The following is a 19,016-nucleotide window of genomic DNA, read 5'->3' on the forward strand; positions in this document are numbered from 1 at the left end:
GAAGATAAACTAGGAAAAAGCACAAAAATAGTATGATGAGACTGGCTATTACTTGCTATTTTGCAAGTCAACAGTTTTACGATTCACTTTGCTCTGGATCCTTTCCTCTGTCAAAATAACTTACTCAGCATATCTCAAGTTTAATACGCATTATCTGAAAAGAATGTGCAGTTTTTGCCTCGATTTCTGCCATTTCTCTTAGATTTCACTATTTACCAAAAGAGATACTTCCTTGCTTCTGAGGTTCATTCTGTTTTCTTGTGCCACCAGTCCACTGTGGGTCTGTTTTTTTCTGTCAGATTAGAAATACTCATACTTTTAAAGCAACTGATTAAAACATTTGGTACTACACTTGTAATTTATATGGACTCTGCCTCCTGTTGACAGTTATTACCCCTCTGCTTCCTCTAATCCTTTTAGTTTACTGGGGCACATTCAGTAATCTCACAGTGAAGTGATCCTAAAGCAGGCAGGAGCTTCTCTAAAAATGAATCCTATAGGATCTTGTAACAATCAGTCTGACAAAATTCTACTCACACTAGAGAAAGATGTTTTGGAAATGCACAAAGATATTTTCTGATATCTTAAATCACACAAGACAGTTACATTGATTTTATACTAATGCTAGTAAATATTTGAGATTTCTAGACCACAAATAAACCATTTAATAAGCAATATTTGATCTTCAAAACTGAAAGCACATCAAACACCAAAGCAGAAAATATGCTTCCATGGCGATTTTTTTGTCAAGTGTAACTTAGACATTATTCTGACAAATGAAATAAACATTGTAATATCAAACTGCTTTACATTACTTCAGTAAAAATGTTATGCAGTACATCAAAATATACACATTGTACACATCTGCATTTGTGACAAGTTCCGGTCTGTAGCCTGGATGAACAGGTGATGGCACAGTATTTCTTGGGAAATTACTACTACTTGGGAACGCTTTCAGAGTAGCCACTTACAAAAGTGGCCTTCTGATATCAGCATCATAAATATATATTTTTGTCTCCTTTTATATATACTTCTGCCTCCTTTAAATTCTTGTCACACCGTGCTGGGCATGTACCTTTCATTACTAGGTCATTTCTTACCTTCATGTCTATAACTGGAGACTAATAATGCCATAATAGGCTCACAACGTCAGTGAGGTGTGAGTTGAATCAGATTCACTGTACTAGCCTCAGCAAATTAAACCTTCATTTGCAGAAAGACATTCAAAAGAATAAACTACAGATGTAGAATAAAGGTAAATTATCCCCCCTCCAAAAGCGTGACAAAGGAAGCTGTGTCTCATCAGAAGTACATGAAGAATCCTTTGCCCAAAATGAGGCTTGTGACTGCTGTGAACTTATCTATGCGAGAGTCTAGAGAGTTCAATGTTCAAGTTCTATATGAAAGAACAGTTTAATGTTCAAGTTCTACACATAAAGAAAGGATGAAAAAAAAAGAAAGAAATGCATTAGCAGTAGCTACATGAAATTGATAATGAAAATTTTAGACTCTGCATTTCACTTTGACTCCATGGCACATACTACTTTTGCTTATTAGGATGCAACACTAAAATTCCAGAACTTTGTGTCCATGATTACAATGAACATGAGAATATTCCTCAAAGCCCTATCAAAAGCCATTAATTAAACTTGTTTGTTCTTGACACTAACAAAAACAGGATAACATTGTATCATCTCAGTTAAGCAGTTGCAAGTTGAATAGAGTCTCCATAAAAGCAGTCTGGTCCCAAAGCAAAACAGAAGAACCTGCTCCTGGAGCTCACAGTGGTGACAGTTTTCATGGGCAGTTCTCTTTGTGCTAGTTTTTTCAATCTGTACAGTCACCATACTATTCTAATTAACCAAGTTTTGTTAAAAGCCTACTATTTGTTCCAACTAACATGGACAGGTTAGAAACAGAATAATACCCTAGGTTTCTAGTTCAATTTCATGAAAGGTTTGTAAAGCAGTTATCTCACCAATTCTTTTCTTCACCCTTATCACCTTTATTTGTCTGTTTCTGAATCTCTGACAGTTATTGACTAAAGTGTAGCCTTTTTGTGTTCATTTTCATGTTTTTCTAAGGATTCTCTCAGCTACTCTATCAGCACAACAACAGCATTCATGCAGGTATCTCATCCACAAGAATTAGGGTATTATAGACTGCTTAATCTAGATTACTTAGACTCCATTTTTAAACTGTGCAAGCACAGCACAAAACAACTACAATATAAGTGAAAACCCAGTGGAACTTTGATTTGTTTTGTCTTTTATACTACCGCACTATAACGAAGGAAAACATCTTAATTAATTGCAAGAAAATTTCTTTACCTCTCAAAAGTCCACAGAAAAAAATATTGGTTTGTTTCTACCATTGCAACAAATAATAATTGATTTTCTCAGGGTTTATGCAAGCATCAAGTGATAGAGACTGTGTATCAGAAAGTTCTGTCTAAAGGCACATTAAATTATTACAGAAAAGCCAAGCTAAGTTCCTCTGCATTTAAAACACAGAGGATTTACTTTTTCCATAACAAATCATTTTCTATCAAATGAAGTTGATCAAGATTTATTTTTATGCTTTTAAGCAAGCAGGACTAAAAAATTTTACAAGAAATTTCGTATTCCATTCCCACTTGGGAAATGAGCACATTGCACACAGCTTCTATTCACTAATTAGGCATTGCAAGGCACATGGGACTGCAAAGGAAAGAATAAAAATATACCTGAACTTAAAGGAACTATCTTTCTGTGGCTCAAATTGGCACAGAAATTACTTAGCTTTGCAAATTCGTAATTATCAGTCATGTCATAACATTAAGTACAATATTAAATCCTTTAATGTAAATCACAATAACTGCAGACACTACTTCTCATAAATACAAACTAACCAAACATGTAAAAATTATTTAACTATTCAATATATATATATATATATTAGACAGTTATTTTTTAACAGACAAGGCCAAGAATAAAAAAAAATGTGAATGGACAACTAAATTAATTTTTGAATGAAAGGAATTATTCAAAAATGGAACTAGAAATCTTCTAAAGTGTCTGAATCTGCAGTAAGTCAAATAAGTAGCCAGAAAAATCACACAACTCAATATTAAGACCCTGTAACTGCTCTGCCAGTAAAAATGTTGGACAATTGAAGCAAGTTTTTTCCAACATGAAACATGAATTTTACCAATGATGTAACTATTTTTATACAGGGCTCAAAATTGCTAAATCAAACAGTCTAAATCAAACTCAGAAGAAATTGCACTGTTGATTACATAGAAAGAGAATCTAAGATAAAATATTTATAAAATATTTTTATAGGCCAGAAGGCAGTACAGCTCTAGAAACAGTGGTGGTTATCTCAAAACTCACAATATTAATGTTTACTTAAGTAAATTTTCATTAAAACATTTAATTCCTGTACTATCCCAATAACATAAGACTTTTTGCACTCCTATAACCAGCAGCCTTCTTTTCACAAAGGCTTATACTTTAGATAAACGCACAGCCAGAATGGAGGTGGGCAAAACAATAAAGATACATTCAGTGTTAAATTTGGTCTCAATACAGAAAATTAATTGCCAGAGAGCAAAAACCTGTCCTATTCTGTGCAGGATGGCAGCACTGAGCTACTGAAATGGAAGGCAGTTGTACAGTTTTTTTGGTCTGTTTTTTGTTTGTTTTTTTACTTGTTATTACTGCCCTCACAGCATTCTAAGAATGTCAGGCTTAGCTATAGGGAGCAGATTTTCAACAGATCAGCTCAGTTAGACACAAAATCAAAATGGACAAATCTTCAGTAGAGCTCAGCACAATCAGCGCTAGCCTCTTTTGAAAATCTGTCCCCAATTATAGATGCCAAGTACTCAAAATCCTGGGTGCTTGCTTTTAAAAATCTGATGCCATACACTCAAAAACAACACTGCAGCCACTGAAGGTTTTGGGGACTTCTGGGGATGCTGTTTCTGCCAGGGATGGAGCAAAGCAAGAGGCAATCTTTAACAGAATAAGCCTACTTTAAATGACAAAGTTCACTACTGCTGTATTTATTGGCACTGTCCGTTGGACAGACTTGGTTTTAGACCGTTTTATTTGCACGTTATTGTTTCTGAGCCAAAACTGAGCACCTTTTCTGTTTGCTAGTTCCTCACTGATGTCAGCTTAGCATGTTGCTAGACAGTGAGCTGAACAGTAAGAGTGAGCTGGCTTGAAAGAAAATGCAGCATTTCCTCACACCTTCCTCTTCTTGTAATCAAACCAGGTTGAATTAACATAAAGGTGCTGAGCATACAAGACACTGGCAATAGGTACAACAATAGAATACTCATCCAATTGATAATTTATATGTCTTGCCAAAGAACACAGCCATTTGCAATTGAAGTGCACTAGGCTGGTATCACTTTTCTTTAACGCATACTCCAGGAGTCACTTCCTAAAATAAATTGTTATGCAAAATGAGATTGACTTGTACATGTTGAAGCTTTTACACTTTTGAAATTTCATATCAAATATGGAATACCAAGGCTCAAGTTCTGCTTTCAGCACAACTCTTGGTCCCAAAGACATCAATAAAAGTTGTTTCATAATTGGAATTGCCTCCACTGTTACTTTGTTTCAGACTGAGGATACTTGAAGGTAGAGTGATGGCTTACCTTTGCGTTCAAATGAAAAACTGAAATGACAGTTTTGTCTAATTCATAGTTACTTAACTGGAAAGTTATATTTCCATTAGTTCTCTGAACTACTCTACAGAAAAAGCAGAAACATCAGATGTCTTTGCATATAATTATAAGAAGTCTACAAGCATTGGTTGAAGAAACTCTGGCCTTTAAAAGATGTGTGTGAAAACCAACGTACAGATGTTTGAATTTTTACTGCTACCCCTTGCCCCCCAAATTTAAACATGTTATTTCCTTCAGAAAACCTCTCTTTGCTCCACTTAAAATATAGGCTTTTTAAGAAGAGATGTTAATTCTAGCTTATTTAAACAAAGGTAATTCTTATGAGACAACAAAAACATCAGGGACTTAATGTAAAATCTTTCTAACACCCTAGCGTATAATTAACTTATTCATTAGCAAGGAACTTCAAGTGGGTGTAATTTAACATTTCCTTCCTGCCCCTTGAGCAAACAAAACACAGAATAATTAATCAATTTGATCCCAAGCCCCTAAATTCCACTGTCTGGGCAAAATCTCCAACAGAGACTCATATGGGAGAGCTCCACCCCAGCCCTCCCTCAAGAATCAAGAGTACTTACTTGACTACAGGTTGACCACTTACAGGGGGAGGACAGACAAGCTGTGTTTCTTTAATTTTTCAGTGAATTCTGCAGAAATAAATCGCCCTGTAAGACTTACTCATGTTCTGTGAGATAGGCTGTTCATTCAAGAGGTGCACTGCAGGCAAGCACACCTGCCCTGCTTCTGGCCTCAGACCTCCCCTTGCAAGACCAGTAACTGACCTCAGCTCTGTACAGGTGGGTGGGGAGCTGCTTGGGGATAAAAACAAAGCCTTAATGTTTTACAGAACCTCTCACCTGAAACAACACTTAGTTACTTAGTAAAGGAAAAAACATATTCATATTTTTAATAATAATAAAGCACCTGACACTGAAATACCTTTGCTGCATACTGCCCAGCACAGTTAATTGCATGGATGACACTGGAGAAAGAGAACCAACAGAGCTTTAGGACGAGAAACCAGCCCCTCTGACAGGCAGGACACCCCATGAACCCTAGCAACCACAGCCCTCACCTTCCCAGCTCACCCACTCCTCACACCTCCCAGTCCTGTCAGCTGCCTCTCCCTCAGCTGCCGCTGCTCCCACACTCGTTGAAGCTTTAGTTCTCCCTTCTTTTTTCCTCCTTCTACAAGACCAACTTGAAAAAAGATGATAGAAAGGAGAGAAGGAAGCTTTGAGTTACTGCCTACGACCCCCACCTTCTGATGTGCCGACGACTACAGCCCTCACACGAAGCTGTAATGGCAGCCGACCTCCACCAGGTGAGGCGACGAGGGAACAGTTTTCCCGCCACCCGCGCCCTGATTGGCTGCTCGGCAGCAAGGGCGCCTGCACGAGGGGAAAGCGCCCGCAGCGGCGAGGGCAACGCTGAAAGGGCTGCGAGGCTGAGGAGAGCACAAAATGGCGGTGGGGCGTCCTGTTTCTAGGAGGCAAGGGAGTTTGTGGCTGTTGGATTTCAGCTGTTATCCCCACATATTTTCTTCTCGGTAAAGTCGCTTTAGCCTAGTTGGGTGTTGTAAAGTCTACTGGAAAATTGATGGGTATGTTCTGGTGGTAAAAGTGAGGTAGAGCAGGCCCTGGCCCCTTTCTTCAACAAGAAGGCGCAGTTGTAAGGTTGGGGGTTAGATGAACAGCTGCCTTGCATGCATATTCCTGCTCGCCTTACTTTAGTGAAGAGTTGTGCATCAGCTGTGGTCCCCAAATAAGGTATAAACCACATGTTGCTCTTCACTACGTTATATTTGTTTGCAGGTGTTTAATGTTAGTTTCTGAAGTAAAATATCAGTGCCCTCTGGAGGATTAGTCTTGTTTTACCTTATGTATCTTTCTAACATTATGTAGCAAGCCTGTTAGTATCCTAGTCAGTTTTTAAATCAGGAAAAAAGTTTTAACTGATGATGACAATGAGTACATCTTGCTATCTTTACTGCAGGCCAACTGCCTGACTAGCATACTAACTGCTACCCTGCTCTTCCCACTTCTCAAATTTGAAAGTGTCTGAGATGTGGAGTAAGAGGGTTGAGGGTAAGCCTGGCAGAACTTGACTGCATTATGTGAATAATCCTCTCTGGGATGCGGAAGAGCTGCTCGTGTTACCTGATTGAACTTCTGGCATTTTTATGCGATACCTCCTGGCATCGCCTTGTAACAGAGATGGCTTTCTTACTGCTGATTCATGTTAATGCTGCTTTCCTGCAGAATTGGGATGCAACAGAAGTATAGGAAAATGGAACGTAAGATGGACAGAAAAAGGGAGATTCTACAGAAGAGTATTTTAACTTCTGATTTATCGCTAGATATAAACTTTTTTTGTTGTTTTTGTTTGTTTGAATGTAGGTATTTTGGGGGGAGGGAGTGTTGTGGTTGACCTCATTGTAGGCCTATTTCCACTCAGTGGAAGAGGCTTCCCTTGAATACTCAAGTTTTCTATTTTTCAGAAAGAACAGTTTCATGTAAAGCTCATACTACCTGCCTCTCTAAATATTTATGTAGTCTTATTGATGATGACTCTTGTACTGCATTTTTTTTCTCTGAATTGTAAGCATATTAATTAACTTTATCAGTTGCATTGACTTATTTTTGTCATTCAGATGTTGATTTTTATGCTTGTAATTACATTAGTGACTTGTTTAAATCTGTTTTATGTACCCAAAAGTCTGGGATGGATAACTTGATAATTATGTTGGCTTTCTGCATTAACGTGTGATCTATAATGTTTTGGAGCCATCCCATACTGTTATTTAATTAGGTTGCCTGGTCTGTGTATTAAAAATCTTTCTGCATCTTGGAAAGTAATTTAATTTTCTGAATACCAGAAAGATAATCTTATTCTATAATAAATTTGACGGGATTTCTAATACTCTTTGTCCATGCCACAGCCATTCTGCGATCGTGGTTAAAATTTCAGTAAAACTTTAAGAATTTTGGAAGAGCTGTTTTCAACAGTGGACTTTCTTTAACTGTATGTCTTAAACAGTTGTAATGTTATGCAATACAAACGCGTTTAATGAAAACAGCACGTACTGAAGTGTGTATCTGTAGTAACACAATATTAGATTCATAAACACATTCAGAGAAATCAAAAGAAAGATGTAATTTTTCTTGTAATCAGTGATTGGCAGCTTGTTATGAGTTGGAAAAGTAATTAATAAGTAAATTGCCTAATCAGTAGAAATGATTGTTTTTTATTAGATGCCCATTTGGGGTGTTATTATACTTATCCATTTTTCTCAGAACTCTCACTTCCGATTACCAACAAGCGTTAATAAATTTGGTATCAATTTTCATGAGACTTCGGGACACCTCCCTTTGTATTGCTAAGCTGTAAAATTCTCAAGCTGCTTGTTCCTGCAACCCCCACCCCCTATACATCTTAGTTGCTCTATTTCTAAGAATTTGTATGGTCAAATATTCAGAAGTGTTTTTTTTCTGGTAAGTATAAAGAAAAGAGGATTGTACTAAGTGTTTGAACGCCTGTGAGAAACTAAAGGTTTGTGGAAATTTTCTTCTTGGTAGCCAAGCTTTAAATCTGGTTTCTTTTTTCACACTTCTTAGCATCTGACATGGTTATTTCTATTGAATAATGAGCTGTCTTTTTGCAAATTAATTCTAGGTGATAGATTTATCTTTACAGTGTTTATGTTGACAGAGCATTTTCAGTACTTGCTTTTGAAATCGCTTATGCAATATGACTATTTGCAGCTGTTTTTGAACTACTGCTTTACCTTTTAATCACTCCATTGTCTCTTTGCTTTCTGCATTGATGCTGCACTGCCCAGCTCGGGACCTTGTATGCTGCCTGCAATTCAGTGCATCGTCCACAGTTCTCCAGAACTGTTGAAATCGCATGATTCCTCTCACCTCAGTTACATGCTTGGCAGTAGTTCATTTATGGGTATAGCTGTTGTTTTTCCTCTCTACTGAATGTTCCAGCTCTTGCAATGTCAGTTCCTTCACCAGCCATCTGTCTTGCTGGCTCAGCTCCCTTTCTCAGGCTAGATTCAAGTCCTACTGAGTACAGCATCAGCTGTTAATTCTTTATTCAGAAGGTTTTAGAACTGCTACTGCACGCATACATCCTATATTTCAATCTTCTATTTAATGTGTATCACTTAGGATTGCTTTCTTCAGCCTCCAGCCTTCATCATGGTTCTTTAGCAACTTGCTTGTTGTCTACTGCTTCATTTATTTTCCTGAAATTCTTATGTTAATTCTCTTCACTTTGACAGCCTAGTTTGTCTCTGAATTCAGTCTGGAAAGTGCATGTCAGAATGCAAGGACGGTATAGTCTGCTTTTTGTTCATTGTTTTCCAGCAACTGCATTCTTTAAAAACCCGGAAAGAAGCATCTAAATACTTTCAGATATTGTACAAGTCATGTTATAGCTCCGGAAAACTTAAGATTGATTATGTCTTTGTCAAGAACTTAGAGATCAATTCCTCTGTAGTAGGATCTGTGTTATAGGTAGGGTAGATTGTATTGTAGCTTGGGGACTGGCATATTGCTAAACAATCTAGCAGTCTTTTTTATAATTTTTATTTGCTTGTAAGCCAGTCAAGCCTGGATACAAAATTGCTTTATGAAGCCCCAAGTGTATAGTACCCTTACTTATTATAGTAGCAGATCCTCTTTTTGTACACTACACTTGTTTCATAATCTGTCAATAGCTAAGGTTCATCTAGATGGTGTCTAGAGCATTATAAACCACTACTTGGTATCAATGCAATTTTCATAGGTAAAATGAACTGCACAGTAACTTCAATAAAGATGGAGGCTTATCAGACTTTTAATGTATGTTGATAAGCCTTTCACAGATTCTTTGATCTCTTCCTGGACAAATTCAAATATTGTTTATTGCTAATGCCAATTAGTCAGCCAAGCATCCGTAGCTGGCAGCTGTCCTCGTGAAGAAGGCCCCAGAAGATTAAAACTCCTGGGATGCTGACTTGCATATTAGATGTTAGTTTTCCTTACCATTAGAGAAACAACATCTATGAAAGATCCTTAGAAGATGACAAACTAAGTGTGCTTACAAGATTAATAATTAGTAAGCTTGGGTTTTATATCTCCACTGTACCTGTGATCTCCAGGATAAACTTAGGTCTGTCAAGTACTACCTCTTCTGAGGGACTGGTTGTACTAGGAAGACTTGCTTCCAAACTAAACCATTGCAGCTACAACAGCATACCTCTATCTGTATGACAACAGGCAGGATATGTTTAATAGATGAGTATTTTCTGGGATGGGAAGTTAGAGCTGTAGCACTATATTGGTAACAGAACTCAGTTTAATTCCAGTGCTATTGAAAGCTCTTAGGCTATGTAAAAGATGCATAGCGTTGTATTTCTGGCACTGACACAGTCTTTCTTGTGTAGTGTTATAGAAAGTAAAAAATAACCAAGAGAACAGCATGGCAGATAGTAAGGGTATATAATGAATTTCTTGTACGTCTTTCTCTCAGGCAACTTAAATGAGGTTCTTAAGACAAGCCTTATGTTTAAGTATGACCATGAGAGGCAGAGGAAAATTGAAGATGCCCAGTGGTCTGCACCTGTGAGTTGGTAACTAAAACTTTTCCTCTCATTTAGTGAAGGTACAGATATCTAATTCTAAAAAGAATGAGCAGTCAAACTAAAGAGAGCTGTAGACAGAAGCTAGTGAACTGTAGTTCATCTTCCCTGTTTGTTACTGGGCAGGCTGTATTCTGTAGCCTGGGTTCAAACTGAACATAGTCTCATTGTATTAAGAAACACTGTTAGGTAAACATGACTGTGTTTACTTATTGAACTGAAAATAACCAGTAAACTTGCTACAGAGAAATAAAACTGTTCAGTAGAATGTGGTTTTGAAGGGTATTTTAAGAGCAGACAAAATCCACTTACATGCTAGGCTATAAAGTGTTAGCTGTTACTTAGCACCCAATAAACTCAAAGGAATCTCTTGATACCCACTGGAAAAAAAAAAAGTTAGACCTCAGAAGACTTATAAATTTAGGGCTTTAACCTCGGTTACCAAAGAAAATTCCCATCAACAAACCAGTCAAAACTCGAATAATATAGGTTTTAAAAAAAAGTAATGAAAGAAGCATGAACTAAACTTGCATTTGGTTGATGAAATCTTTCCGTTGTGGAAGGTATAGAAGTTGTTGGTTCAGTTTTTAATCTAAATGTATTAATACAATGTTAAAACTATCCAAACAAGTAATATTTCTATTTGCAAAAACAAAGTACTCGTTTGCAACATCCTAAAGTAATAGAAAAATCACTGCGTAGAGCCTATTAATCTTTTTCACACTTAGTAAAATGAAGGCAGGCTGTTCTATTTACTTATAATGGGTTCAGTAAGAAGTTAGGTCAAGTAACTTTCCACATTCTGTTGAAATGAATTATATGATGGAACTTATGTTGTGGCGCAGGTGCAGAGTGTATAGGTAAGGTCTGAATGGAGACACCTGGAGCTGGGCCCTATAGCATTGCCAGAAGTAGCTATTCAGAAGCAGATTATGGAACCTGAACTGTAATCTCTGCTTGACAGAGTTAAATGTGTAGCCTTTCCAGGGCTGAAGCTGTCTACTGGTTCTTCCATCTGTCAGGACTTTTCTGGGATCTGGGAAAGACATGTATATGTTTGAAAAACTGACTGCACAGAGGAAAGCTTTCTTTGTGGCTACATAATAGATCCCTTTTAGGAGTTGTAGGTACTCAGGAGCTGCTAGCAGACCACCAAATGAAGGAGTAAATGGATGTAATGGAAAATTATTTACAGAAATTAAAAACTCCATTTTGTTGTGATGCTTGAAACTTGCTTGTGTGAGAGAAAATAGTAGGGAAAATAACAGTGGAAAGCATTAAGACTTGAGGGAGGTAGTAGGGCTGAATGGAAGCCTAGATTTTTGTTGCTGTTTTCTTTTAGGACTGTTTTTTGCTTTTTCTTTGAGGGTGTTATTTGGTATGTAAAATCTGCATGGTCAATGTATAAACTCAACTTGAAGGACCACGGTGAAGAAATTGTGCATCATTACTGTGGGGGTGGTGACAAAAGCAAGCAGGTGGTGTGTGTTGAAATGATGGAGCACAGCTGGGAAGATTGCTTCCCAGCACTCCTCAGTGCAGGCTTGCTCTGCAGAAAGCACAGGATTTTTGGGGACTTGTTGCCTTTAGATGTTGGAGGAGGCAATAACATGGAATGCTGACTTCAAGCTTTCACTGAGAACATAAATTCTACAGCAAGGAAGTAACAAGTTAGGTGTGGGGACTGAAGCATATGAAGGGTTAAGTGTGGGACAAAAGCCATAGGAAGAGTAAAGAGAAGTTATGTATGAGATGAGGAGGAGAAGGAGTACTGGGAAACCTGCTGCAAGGACAAGCAGAAAATTACCGGCCTCTGTGCCTAGCGTACATAAGAAGCATACTTGCCTAATAAACTTGGATTTTGATCCTGCACATTGGAGTCCGTGCCTCTCAATCTGCCAGAAGAACTTGTAATAACTGTAGCACACTACTTTTAGAGACTGTATGGGAAAGCTGGTATGTATAAGCATAGGTTAATGTGGAGGAATACTTCATGCTGACTTAGTGATCTGGTAAGGTAGTGTTCTGTACCTATGGAACCCATGAGTGCAGGAGCAAAATGCAGAGTAATGTATTAGGTGCTAGATTTGTGTGCATTATCAGCTTGTGTGCTGTTGGAGGAACTTTCAGTAACAGTTTCAATGTACTTTTGTTCAATAAAGACTTAGCTATACCTGTACCTTTTCACCGGATCTTGATTATGTTTCTGTTTTGTGGTGAGCAGCTATAATAGGGCAGTAAAAGGCTGGAGGTTCTGAGGAGTGATGAGAAGACAGGCTTTTAAAAAGTTCAAATTATTTCTGTTACTTGCGTTATCTGAAGATTGATAGTTTAACAAGAAGCTGAAATTACTAACTCAGTGCCCTTGTGGTGAATAAAAATAATTTCATACCTAAGATATGCCCATCCATTTGCAGCAGTCTGGATTTGGAATTGTCTGCCAGTCTGTGGTAGCCAACTTCTCATGCTTCATTTCCATTGTACATCGTTCTTGCAAAGGAATGCTTATCATATAGCTGATACCCTGGCAGCAACGGAAGTAATCTGCATAATTGCACCTTATCAGGACAGGCCTCTCTTCAGTACTTTTTCCACCTTTGGTGCTGGCATAAGATAAGTTTCCCCAGATCTAGAAACAATGGAGTGCTATTTTTGGATTATATTGTCATCTTTAACTTCTGTGTTAAAAGATTACAGGTAAAGCTCAGAGCTTTGTTTCATTACAAAAAAGTGATGGGTGTGGGTGTCCTTTGGCCAGTGAGGATTTTCATCTCCAGCATGTATACAGCAAAACATTTGTCTTTATGCTCAGAATTGAATTATGAGTGCTAATTGTCAGGGTTTCTCTCTTCTTTCTCAAGCCCTAAGGGAGGCACAGCATGACCTGTATCCTTCCTTCCTCTCACTCTCAGTGATAAGGGGATGTAATACTTAACTATGTTGCTCCCATTAAATTTGTCTTTAACCTTAGACTAGGTTTGCTGACATATCCCAGCCCGCAGAGAAATTTTAAATGATCAAGATTCTTATCTTTCTTCACTGGTCTCTGCCAGTTCATTAGCTTGGATAAGAGAATCCTATCTGTTGTCTAGAGTCTCCCTGTCTTGCCCTTCTGCTGGTACAGTCATCTGTGGTAGAGTTCAGCTTTGTGTTGGATTAGATACTCCTGTAGAAGTTGTTCTGAAACTGTTCTCTCATCTGTGTGGCAAAGCAGTACAGATTTCACTCAGCTAACTGTGCAGAGGGGCCAGGAACTACATTGTTTTTCTTCCAGCCTCTTAAATTTTGAAATGTTTTAGGGCACACTCATATTTTAATGTATCTTCTTTTCACTTATTTTTCACTGAGATTTTTATTACCACTTCCAATAACAACAACAAACAGTTTTGCTTAGCAGTATGTGAATGGTGGAGTAGTCTGTATGGAAAACTCCTCAACTGCTAGCTGCTAATTCTTTTGAACTAAAAGATCCCTTCCCTGGTAGGGTTATACTGGCTCTTTTCCATCCAGAAAAGTAAAGAAAATACACAGTTGTACTACTTGCTGAGGATTGAGATCAGGCATCTTTCTATTAGCTGCTTTTTGGTGACACTAAAGGATTTTATGGATTTTTTTTTTAGCCCTCCTTCCAGCACACCTTTCTGAATATTGGAATGAGTAATTGGAGTAAAGACTATTTTTAACAAAGATTAAAGCAAGTTACTCTGTTTAAAAGTGAATTCCTTCCATTTTACTGGAAGTGTAGTGTAGGTGGTAAAGAACAAAGTAACAGTTTTATTTCAACACAAGTTTTAGTTGTTCTACTACTTTGTTCTTTAATGAAAGAGGAGTTGGTTTTCTAGGCAAACTCACTGAGCTGAGATGGTTACAATGTTTGGAAGCAGACCTGTGACTGAAACTATTGCAAAGCTGTGGTCTGTGTTTCCTTCAAAAGCATAAAGTAATTCAGTAAGACTGGTTCAGATACGGAGTTCTTGAATAGTTCTATAACAGTTTTATGTGACTTATTCTAATTCTGTAATTCTGGAAAAAATGCTCTTAATCTAGGTGAACTTAATGCATGACCAAAACAAATCTTAACATCTTCATGTATACAAGCTCTCCAAATTCAGACTTGAGTGTTTATAAACTGTGGCTTATTTTGATGTGAACCACAATTTCTTTAGTTAATAGTAGTAACTTTCATGTTGATTGGATTGTGATGATAAATGGGAACTGAATGCAGGCTTACTATCAAGCAGTTTTCTTGGAAAAGTCAAGAAAATGTTATCTGTAGAAACAATCAAAAATCTTACCCTCATAAATAATTGGAATTCTTGCCAATGTTGTGGGGAGGGAGGAAGAACCCTGTCTGCTTATCTTCAGCTTCAATTTGCATGTAGATATGGAAAGGTACACATTGGGTTATTCAGATACATGATGTGATAGGAAGCTCTTCAAAATCTGTGATAAAGGACAACTAAGGTATGGAAGATGTGTAGATATGAACAGTTACTGCAAGAGTGATCTAGACACTGCAAACGTTTGTGTCATCTCAAAAATTCTTTGCTATTTCATAAAGTGACTTGGTGTCCAAATCTTCAGACTTTGGACATGGATGCAGTGCTCAGAGATACATAAGACAGTAACTTCTGTAATAACTGAGTCTCCTATATTATATTACAGCATGTTATTATATATCCTTAGGATACTTGTACTGCATAAATGTGGGAAAATGCAAATTGTAAAAGACAAGCAGTTAAAATTTGAAGGATAACTTTTTGAGGGCAGTGTTCTGAAGTGCAAGAAACTGGAATCAGACTTCTGACTTTGGGTAGGGTACTCTACAAAAACAAACATGCAGATTCACTGTTTGCATATAGGCTGTACTAGTTAACTAGGCACACTTGAAGTACACAAAAGTCTGTTTTTTAGTGACACAATCTTATTCTCTGAGTAGTTGCTAAGTATTAAGCAACGAAGGTGAATAGTATTGTCAAAAGCCATGGTTCAGATATATATAGAGTCCTTGCATTTGCTCCCTTCTGCCATTGAAACTTTGTTAATTTCTAGCCAGGTGAAAGGCTGACTCTTACCAGCCTTTAGGGAAGAAAAGCAGAATAAGGGGAAGAAAATGGCTTCCTATGGTGAAACAGTATACTCCTTTCAAGAGGCATTTCAAAGAGGCAGAAGATCAGCAGGCACTAGTGATCACGCTGTTCAGACATCTTTCTGTTTTAGGAACAAGTGTTACAAGCTACCAGTACTTTTTCAGAAGGTGTATTCTAAAGATCAAATACTGAACACTCCATTAGTTTTTTTGTTTTAGTCCATAGAAATGGCTGAAGTGAGAAGTTCAGACAATGAACAAAATGTAGATCACAAACCCAGAGCAGGTGTGTCAGTTAACTTAAGAACTTAGTATTGACTTGACTTCTGATGTATCCTGTCAAACATTTACCCTGCATTGGTGCAAACATGAAACTACATTGACACAACTGATGGCTAGCTGCTCTCCAGTATTAGGCTACACTATGAATTTACTGTGACTTTAAAATGTGCATGTTGTGATACTCTGGTAGTTGAATCTTGATAAGAAGTCTGTTCTACTCTCATTTCTGGTTTTCTGGTTCTGTGTGAAATTAGCTTCAAAGGAATAAGGAAATTTCCTTGTGAAATACAAGGTAATAACACTAAAACTCTTAACCACTCTTGCTGGGAAGCTTCCTCAATAGATAAGTTCAGTGATTCATACTTCGGCTTATTAGATGAGTTACTGAAGTCTACCCTAAAAACCTCTATTTAAAGAAGTTTTACATGTTGTAAAAGGTCACTTGATTAATGATCATCTGGGGTCAAAAAGTAGACAAAATATTGACCTAGTTAGAGCTGATGAAAGGAATTAATATGGTTAGTCTTGACAGTTTAATAAATAAAGTACATTCCCTATAAAAGAGGTAACAGCAGGGAATGGAGCAAGGGTCCAGCAGTGCAGTGGGATTCATGACCCTCTCTCTGCCATTTCTTTATTTGAAGATACAACATAAGGCTCTGTGGAGCTTAACTCAGCCAGCTGAGGACTTGTGCTGTTGACTGGAGTAGAATGACTTTGGCAATAGTGAGTAGTTAGAGCTTGAAGTGTCTTTCCACAGGTGCATGGCAAGTTAGAAAACGTACCAGGGCATTGAGTTGGGTGCCTGCTCAGTGAACGACATTGTCTCTCTGGAACGACAGCATTGGCCATTCTTATTTGTGATCAGATGGACAATTGAAGAGGTAAGGAAGGCTAAGGTAATTCATAGATTCAGCTGTTATGTGAAAGCCTGATTTGAAAGGCTGAGGGTTAACTGTAATACTATTGTAACATGGTAATGCTGACTTAAAATATTAGTAGGAAAAATGATTAGGTTTTTCGTAGTTATCCAGGCTATTTTGATGCAGGGTCAGTACCTTCCTGATGACAGCCTTTGCACCTTTCTGTGGTAAGGTGCAAAGTAAGGCACATAAGAGTAGCCTAGTTCAAACCAGTTTCATAGGTTAAATATACTTTTTGCCTAATTAAATGTTGCTATGCTCCAGCTGGATAGTCTTTTACTTTCAGCCCTGGTTGTAATGTGCTATTATGCTTCAATGAGGAAAAATTTCAGATTCCTCCACAGGTATGTGCCTGTGTCGAAGTTTAGAAATAGGGGGCCAGACATGGTCTTTGGTCATCTTGATTCTGGACCATACAGGATCTTTAGTCCTTGCAAATTTAACTCCCTATATACCCTGTATTCTGTCTTGATTTGTCTCCTTTTGAGTCCTGCATTCACTTTTGTCTTGTATCTTGCTCTTAATTTCTAAGCTTCCCAAGTGTCATGCAGGCACTAAGCAGCTTTCCCCTTCATTCTTACGTAGACTTCATTTGTTTTTTCCTCCTCTACCACTGGATCTTACCACCTGCTCCACGATGCTTCCTTTTCTCTCAAGAAGCATTAAAGTAGGCCCTTTTCCCATTGACAACTTAAAAACCAAAAAGACAAGTAAGACTTGGTTCTGAAACATGAATTTTGGAAGCAAGTTTCATCTTAAGGAATAAAAGAAACTGCACATTTCTAATATTAGCAGTAAACTGTTCCTTTGTCAGCATGTAGAAGGGGGAATCAAATGTTAACCTGTTTAGAAATAGTCAAGGGACAGATGGAATCCTGTGATGCTATCTCTTCACCCTGAGTCAGGTTTTAAATATATTAAAAGCTTGTATACTTTCAAGTGGCAGATACAGCTTGTCACTTTGGAAGTTATTTTTGCTATTGTTAATACCAAAATAGATCGTGCTTGAGTTACAGTAGTTGCCAGAAGTCAAGTACCACAGAGAAAATACTTGTCTTGTACTTACTTGTCTTGCATTTATTATTTCAGATGCAAGGAGCTGTGTATGTTTAAACTATGAAGTGATGCAACAGTAATAGAATACTGTTCAAGTTGATGTCCTTTAGTAACAAAGGATTTGCGGAGTGGAGGGGAATTGGTGTCACTATATGCTAATCACCTGCTAAACCTTTTCCTAAGTGTCTTTTTCCAGACAGTGCCTAGCTACCCAAAGCAATGCCTAGGATGTGCTCTGTGAAGCTTGTGCTGAACTTGTCTGTAGTACTTCTTGTGGTATATTTCCTATGAGACAGTGATATAAGTCTAAGCCTTGATGTTCTTCATATTTAAGTCAGAATCTCCTGGCTTATGTTGTCCAATTGTAACATGTTCTCTGGCAATGTATTGCTGGATTAAATATGTTTTTAATTATTTGAAGTATATGCATTTTGGATTACCTCAAAACTGTATAGTCTTGCAAGACAAGTCTTGTTCTATGGTAGAGCTCTTTCATAAGTCGCATGCTAGTTTTTAAAGTGCAAAATAACATAGAAGTTGTGATGGTAGGGCACTTTTCAGTTTCCCCACATTTTAAGAATGCCAGATAAATATTTCCCTGCTCTGTATTTGAGGTGCTGTAAATGAATACACTTCCAAAGCAAAAATAACAAATCATGTCATGAGGGGAATGGACAAATTTGCTTGTAGTAGCAGGAGTTTAAAACAAAAATCTAACTCTTTAATATCAGTATCAGACAAGTCTCAAAGTGAGATAGCTTATTTGGTCATTCTTTGGGTTTCTATTTTATGCAGTTCTTAAGAATTGATGCTCATCCAAGCACATCTATGCTAGCTGTAGAATAGCAGGTGAGTGGAGAGCATAAACTATGAAGTGCCATTTAACCTGAAGCCCAGTAGGACAGCAGCCAGAGGGAATAATCATACAGACAGGAGTAACAGGCATGCTGCCCAGGCATCCATTCCCAGCGAGGAGATGGGGCTCAGTTCACACATAAGTGCTTCCTTTGAGTTCTTCAAATATACTTGCTAAACCTCAGACTTGTAGCACAAGAATTGAGACTGAGAAATTTCTCAGTCTCCTTCATCTTCAATGAGATTCTCTGTAATCATGAAGCTATCTCTTCCTGCTTAAAGTGGCCAGCAAACATCATCTTATTAAGGTATGGCAGCATTCTGCCTGCTGCTGTGGTGACCATGACAGGACAGCCATCAAAGGGCAGCACTGTCGTGGCTAAGTCAGGAATTGCTGAAATCTGGTGACTTGGATAAATACAACTGTAACATGTAGGACTTGTCCTCTGACCGAGTTTCATTTCCTTACTCCCACCCCAAGTACTAGAAAAGAAG

At 37.8% G+C, this 19,016-nt stretch overlaps 1 protein-coding gene and 1 long non-coding RNA gene across 4 annotated transcripts in view; one reads left to right on the forward strand and one right to left on the reverse strand.

The window, feature by feature from the left end:
* Positions 1-19,016, reverse strand: part of SMPD3 (sphingomyelin phosphodiesterase 3) — a 118,595-nt gene that overhangs the window by 96,033 nt on the left and 3,546 nt on the right. The window contains exons 1-2 of one of the 3 annotated variants that reach the window (XM_035336552.1): positions 5,760-5,906; positions 5,263-5,331 (exon numbers count right to left, since the gene is read on the reverse strand). The exons of 1 other annotated variant lie outside the window; for it this stretch is intronic. The gene's annotated coding sequence lies outside the window, so the exon portion shown is untranslated. Of the gene's footprint in view, positions 1-5,262; positions 5,332-5,759; positions 5,907-19,016 lie in introns of those variants that run through there. One more of the 3 variants, XM_035336551.1, reaches the window with a different exon arrangement.
* LOC118172565 overlaps positions 5,890-19,016 on the forward strand; it is a 136,951-nt gene continuing 123,824 nt past the window's right edge. Inside the window, exons 1-2 of the long non-coding RNA XR_004753755.1 lie at positions 5,890-6,008; positions 6,680-6,771. This is a non-coding gene — a long non-coding RNA (uncharacterized LOC118172565). The remainder of the gene's footprint in view (positions 6,009-6,679; positions 6,772-19,016) is intronic.

The sequence above is a fragment of the Oxyura jamaicensis genome, chromosome 11 (assembly GCF_011077185.1).
Source record: "Oxyura jamaicensis isolate SHBP4307 breed ruddy duck chromosome 11, BPBGC_Ojam_1.0, whole genome shotgun sequence".
Classification (NCBI taxonomy): domain Eukaryota; kingdom Metazoa; phylum Chordata; class Aves; order Anseriformes; family Anatidae; genus Oxyura; species Oxyura jamaicensis.